Consider the following 6783-nt stretch of genomic DNA (forward strand, 5'->3'; position numbering starts at 1 on the left):
GTCGAAACGTTGTGTTAACAACAAACAAGATGAGGACAAATATCCGTCAAATGTAAATAATGTAAATAACCGGACAAAAATTTCAAAACATTTCTGTAGTTACGGTTAGTTTTAGGGTTAGGGTTGGTGTTGGGGAAAAAAGTCAAAATTGAAGAATTGTGGGGGCGGGGACTTAACAATGCCGATTTTTGGCAATTTTCCGGAACCTCCGTATCCGAAAACGGGGGTTTTTGGAAAAAAAAAAAAAAAAAAAAATTACAAAAATAAACAAATTTGGGATAAAATGCTGGTGGTGGGGGGAGTCTTTCCCGAATCAACTCACAAGGCTTTGGTCGATCGGAATCTACAGTAGAAAACACTAGCCCAAGGTTCCACGCATTGTGACCGAACTCGAAGCCATCTGGTAAGGACGTAAGCTTCTTGTCAGACAGCCACGCTTGCGCCTACTGTCACAATTTTTTTAATTACTATACAACACTTTTCAAAGTTTACATTCTTTTACAAATAATCACCGATGTCAATATCTGTTCACAAACATTATATGAATAACAGCATTTAGATATTAAAATTTAATTATGAAACATCATTAACAAAAGAAATAAAGGCCCAGTAAAATTTCGCTTTTTACCGAAACAATTTCAAACATACGCGCCAACTAAACACTTCGTTCAAGAAACGACACGTCACTTTTACTTTTGACTTTACACCGGTCTATCAATAGCAACGTTGATGGAAACAAGGAAGCTTTTGGGTGGTCGTTCGAAATAGCAGCTATATCTATCTTATGTTGGTTAATATGGATCCTTCTGAATTGACGGGCACCACTTGTTTTCATAACGAAACACTTTCAAACTTGGGATACTGGTAGAATGTGTCATAAAACATCATACGAAGTTTGAAAGTGTTTCGGTACCAAAAACACTACATTAAACATAAATGAAAAGTGGTGCCCGTCAATATATTTCTAGATGTACCATACCTGAAAATAAGACTAGTTAGTCAAACTTTTGATGGCGGAGGTAAAAAAATACGCACAGCACTCGTTTTTGGCCTAATGCTAACACTAAACACCGGGTGTGCGTATCCTTTACCTTCGCCGAATCTTCTTCCACAGGCAAATTCACTGAACCTGATTTGTCAATTATTTATTTCTTTGGTCCACAGAGTAAATAGGAGTATAGGGAGGTGAAGTAGGGCAATCGTTTTTGAGTGTAAAATTTCTCCAGCCCTTTTATGACAGTTAATAAGGGAGTGGTTGAGGCATTAAAAGTGCTTCTACCCTGCAAGCTCTGAAAACCCTTACCACGTCACTGATGGCTGATACTAAAAGGATAGATGGGTGGGGAGGCAGGGGCTACGTTGAAAACGTTGGCCGCTACACGTAGCTGATTGAGACCGAGAGAGAGAGGGAAGGAAGAGAGAAAAACAATTCAGATGTATTAATAGTACTTTGTCGACCTTTACCTCAGCGAGAGAGAGCAAAGCATTTTATCTTACAGTCAATTCACCGCTTTATTATTCAATAAAATAATGGCTTGTTTAATTTGTCTTTTTCTCGCAACCACATGGATTCCAGTTTATTAAGAAGGATCTTAGTTAATTCCTTCCAACGTGTTCTTGTGGTTTAACTCCAAGTTCTAATTGAGTAAATGTATGATCAAAAGGGCGAAGGTAAAGAATATGCATACCCGGTGTTTAGTGTTAGCGTTAGGCCGAAAACGGGTGGTGTGTGTATTCTTTACCTTCGCCGAAGATCCATTAAAATTATTTCACTACTTTATTTTTTGGTCATACTTATTTAATTTACTTGTTTCCATCTTTCTTATACATGGTACAAGGTGAGGTGAGGATGATATGATTATCATGTTCATTTAATTATAATTTATTGGAATAGAACACGTATGTATATAATGTTGTGGAAGATTTAGCAGCTCGAGTAACCACACTGATCAAACTATGATTCCCCACTTTTTATCCTGTATGTCTTAGATTTTACTAACCAATGAATTTTTCGTTTCTTTTATATCATAACGGCATGATTAGATGGAAATTTTACTGCTATTTCTAACAGGTCGAGTAAAGCAAGGATGCATAAAACGAAAAGATATAAAATGCAAATGTGGGGAACCGGAAGTATGAAAAAGCGAAATTGGTGGATTTCAAACGAAAATCGAAAAGATTAGATGAGATACCGAACTGGACCAGTGCTGAAATAAGATCAGCGGAAATGTGTTCACGAAGGCGAAACTTATTTCTCCACTTATATTTCATGAAGACAAGACTGCCTCATCCTGTGTTGATTCAACGAACTCTGACAGGGTTGTTGAGTCGTTCATTTGCGCACACTGAGTGAGAAACCAGAATTAATCTGTTCTGTAATGACGTTTGTTGCTGGAATACCGTATTGAAGATCAGCGGCAATACCTGCCACGTTAAAAAAAAAAAAACCTATTGGGAGGTAAAGTAAACTCTGGTGCTTGAGGACGTGGCATTATTAAAAAATATGTTAGCGATAGTTAAAAAGAAAGATTTCCGGTAATGGTTACGAACAGAAGGAACTATTCAATAATGAAAATACTACGTTAATTAGATGAAAGTTCTTCCGGTAATTTTCTTTCATGTAAATACATGTTTATGTTAATTAAAACAATTGCCAGCAAAATCTTATAAAATGACAATGTTCTAAAAGATATACATGTTTATATGTTATATATGAACATAAAAATTCGCTAAAAAAAAATTAGAATTAGGGGTATGTATAATATATGGTATTTGGAGAGACGGTATCTTTTTGTTCAGATTTCTCCACCACGTGTTTCGAAATGGTCATGAGATACATTGATAGAAAAGATGTTATCAACATCAAAGGCGAGCTACGAACACACTTTCATATTGTGAACGTCATCGCCGAAATATCAAATCAGCCGCCGACTGATCACCCATCGTTCAGCTGTAGCGTATAAAAACAAAAATGCGCTTTGGAAACGTGGCACGAGTCTGAATAGTGGGGGAAATGATGAAATTTGAGGAGGTGAAGGAATGTGTCTACTTGGGACAGAGTAAATATATGCCGAGTCATGAATGTTTAAATCTCGCGCAGTATAAGTGCAGGATTAAAGATGTGCTCGAAGCACAGGAGGACTAGACCTTGCGTATGAACCTCTTCAATTGTACCGTCCTTACGCTTCTATACGCATGTAAGACATGAGCTACGACGAAGAAGGAATAACATTGACTACTAGATGCATAGGGCCATGCAAAGGATCATATTGGTAACGATATAATTCAACAATAGAGCGGAATGAACAATGTGACCGCGGAATACCGAAAACACAAACACTGCTGAGCCGGACGTGCTGATAAGAGGTGGACACGTGCCCCTTGTCAAGTAGTATCCAAAAGATCGGAAGAGACTACTTGAAAGATCTCCAAAACAACAGGAAGGTGACATAATAAAAATATTTGGGTCCAAATGGAAGAAAAGTGCAATCAAGGGAAGGATAGAAACGCATAGTAACCAATAATGTAATGAAGACATTTGATAGTTTGGTCGATAGAGCGATAAATAATCGCATTAAGCCGCATATTAAAATACAAACAAACCCCCAGCATTATAATAAAGGTTTATTAGTATTTTTAAAAATTAAATATTAGTATATTTGACAGTGCATCGGTATTAGTACATGACGTTAGCTATGAGTGAGTGTGTCATGTCACACACTAATGACGTTATAGATTTTACCGAAAGATTGCCGTATATTTTATAAAGATGGAAATGTTAAACGCCAGTAGATTATCTTATTCTATTAAGCAACACTGCACGGTATTACAGATTTTTAAAATATAATTTAGGCTTTTAAATCGAGATATGTAATCCATGATATCGGATAATATATATGGAATCTTACGGCAACCATTCCTATTGGAATCGGCGTTGAAGCCTGTGTTTTGTAGAGCTACATAGAAGAAAGATATAACTTCATTTGTGTAGGACGTCCTCTGAAAGTTTCTTACGAGAAAAGACAGCACTATACAGCTGAAGGGAACTAACTGTGCTGATACTTTGAAATACTGTTGTGCCTCTGCCTGCCATGGGCAATGTTTCGTTTTATGATTCAAAAAGTGAAACTACTGAAGTGGGCAGAGGTCGGAATTTGCTGGGAACTCCGCAGTTTAACGAAAGTGAAAGAATTGTTTTTTTTTTTAATGAAATAAAAATAATACAAATCTGACGTAACAAAATGTTAATTGCAAAAGCCAGATTTTTGTAAGAGGCTTTTGGTATATTTTTATTCGGCATTCCTTCGGTATAGGTACAAAGAGTGTCGGTATGAGGAGACGGCGTCATTCACCCTCTACTTCAGTTTAGCCTCTTGTCCATGTAGCGAGGAAAAGTTGTGTGTGTGGATTGCATTAAGCTATATATTTCTAACATTGACCCAAGACCACGAAATTTAGGGAAGGTAATACTCGATTAAGTCTATCCAGTACTTATTCTATCTAGATTGGAATGGTGAGATTCAAAGTCACCCTCGACAATAAAGTATCTGCATTTTTATTTTAGCCAAAAGGCCTGGATAAAACCGTGAGATATTTTGTCTCACAGTAAAGTTTATTTAACACACCGCTCTTTAGATCAGGCGTTCTCAGCCGCTGGACTGCACAGAAAGAATAAATTTTATTTCTGTTTTATTGACTATGGTATTCTGCAGGGTGTTTTTTGTATTATATATATGATAATTAAATCGTATATCAAGAATTTACTGTATTTTTTATGTGCGTGATCCCTCGATCCATGGGAAAATCTTTTCGCATGAAACCGGTCCGTGGCGAAAAAAGAAAAATGGTTGGAGACCGCTGTTTTAAATATTAAAATTTCTTAAACGCAGAAACTAGGATAAATATATTGAAACTGAATGTTATGTAACAAGGGATGTAACTTACTATGGGGTAACTCCCCTTTAGCTGTTAATGAAATCGCTCATGCTTATAATAATCTTCATAGATTTATCAGGTCTTCATTAAGCCTCAATTCAAATTAGAAAATTACATATTTGGTTTCAATTTAATCTGATCTAAATTGAAAAAAAAAAGCTTTTTTATTTGTTTTTCATCTGATACCATATTTTATGTTTTATTTGTCATGTTTTTTTTATCGTTAAAAGATCGTCTGTTCCCGTGTGCTAATAGAACTGTTTTGATCCCAACATCGAATCTTAGTTCTATTTATCAAACAGGTACATATTCGAAAATAAACAAGTTAGAGAGAAATAGCCAAGAGAAATTGCTTAGTCTCTGATCAGTTCCGACCCAGCTAACTTACGAGTAAATACATTTCTATCATGATCAAACCGTCGTTTTGTATATCTAGCACGACGATATCCAATACCTCGTGTTGTTTTTTAGACAGTAGAGATTGACTTGAGGAAAATTGGCTGCTGTTTCTAACTGGTCAAATGACTACGAGGAGGACCACGTAAAGTTTTGTTTTTCTCTTGTTCTAAAAAAAAAAAAAAGGAGACTGTATCCAATAACGTCGGCTATTTCTCTCAAACTAGTTTATTTTCGAATATGTACCTGTTTGATAACTAGAACTAAGATTCGGTGTTGGGATTAAAACAGTTTTATTAGCATAAGGTCAATGTAGCTTAGAAGCACTTATGCTGTTCTGTTATATCCACCTTTATTTTATAACTGTTTTAGGCAAGACTTCCGCCCGTCCTCCCCTCCGACTTCCACCCGTACTCCCCCCCGACTTCCACCCGTACTCCCCCCCCGATTTCCACCCGTACTCCCCCCCGATTTCCACCCGTACTCCCCCCCGATTTCCACCCGTACTCCCCCCCCGATTTCCACCCGTACTCCACAAAACCACCCGTTAAAAAAAATTTTTTTTTTTACACAAACACCCCCTTTTCGGCTACGGGGAATACGAATCAACAAAAAAAATTGGCAAAAATCAGCATTTTAAAATTACCACCCCCACCCCCATTTCCTTAATTTTTTACTTTTTTCAGATTTTTTTTGTTTCAAAATATGCAGAAAAATACGGACATTATGATTCGGACAAAATTTTCAAAACATTTCTGTAATTAAGGTTAGAGTTAGGTTTTTAGGGTTAGGGTGTTAGGGTTAGAGTACCAGGGTTAGGGTATTAGGGTTAGGGTTAGTGTTGGAGAAAAAAGTCAAAATTGAAGAATTGGGGGGAGGGGGGAAATTTAACAATGCCGATTTTTGGCCATTTTCCGGAACCTCCGTATCTGAAAATGGTGGTTTTTGGCAAAAAAAATTACAAAAATAAACAAATTTGGGAGAAAATGGGTGATGGAGGGACGGGTAGAAGTTTTTCCCTGTTTTATAATAATATATGATCTGTTTATGTTGTGCCATTTATTTATATTGTGAGACTGTGGCGAATCTGGAACTGGAAAGTCTTGCTTCAGTATCTGCCAGCAGAGCAATATCTCTTGTGGTTGTAAAGGCCTCATAGAAATGATAGTCCTGACTGGGGTGACTGAATTTCAAGATGCTGTCTTGGTGCTGTTGCTTTCTGTTTTGTAATTGCTCTTTTCTTTAGCATCAATCTTCAGCCACTCCTCTGTTTTTTTCAACCCTGTTCAGAAATAATAATGAAAGTAAAATGAATATAAACAGTATGTTTATAAAATTTTTAATGGCTAGAATGATCTATCTTAACAATAGCATATTTTATTCACATAGCCACGGAGCCTTAAATATTTCAGGATGGAATAGTCTGTTATATTAACCCTAAAAGTATTTGAC

General features: G+C 36.6%; 1 long non-coding RNA gene across 1 annotated transcript; it reads left to right on the forward strand.

Annotated features, from left to right (window-relative positions):
* The first annotated feature begins 650 nt into the window (after nucleotides 1–650).
* LOC149136477 (uncharacterized) lies at nucleotides 651–4759 on the forward strand. The gene is made up of 2 exons (XR_016240983.1): nucleotides 651–786; nucleotides 2072–4759. It is a non-coding gene; the product is annotated as an uncharacterized LOC149136477 (long non-coding RNA).
* Nucleotides 4760–6783: the final 2024 nt, after the last annotated feature.

The sequence above is a fragment of the Octopus bimaculoides genome, chromosome 3, assembly GCF_046866305.1.
Source record: "Octopus bimaculoides isolate indiv1 chromosome 3, ASM4686630v1, whole genome shotgun sequence".
Classification (NCBI taxonomy): Eukaryota; Metazoa; Mollusca; class Cephalopoda; order Octopoda; family Octopodidae; genus Octopus; species Octopus bimaculoides.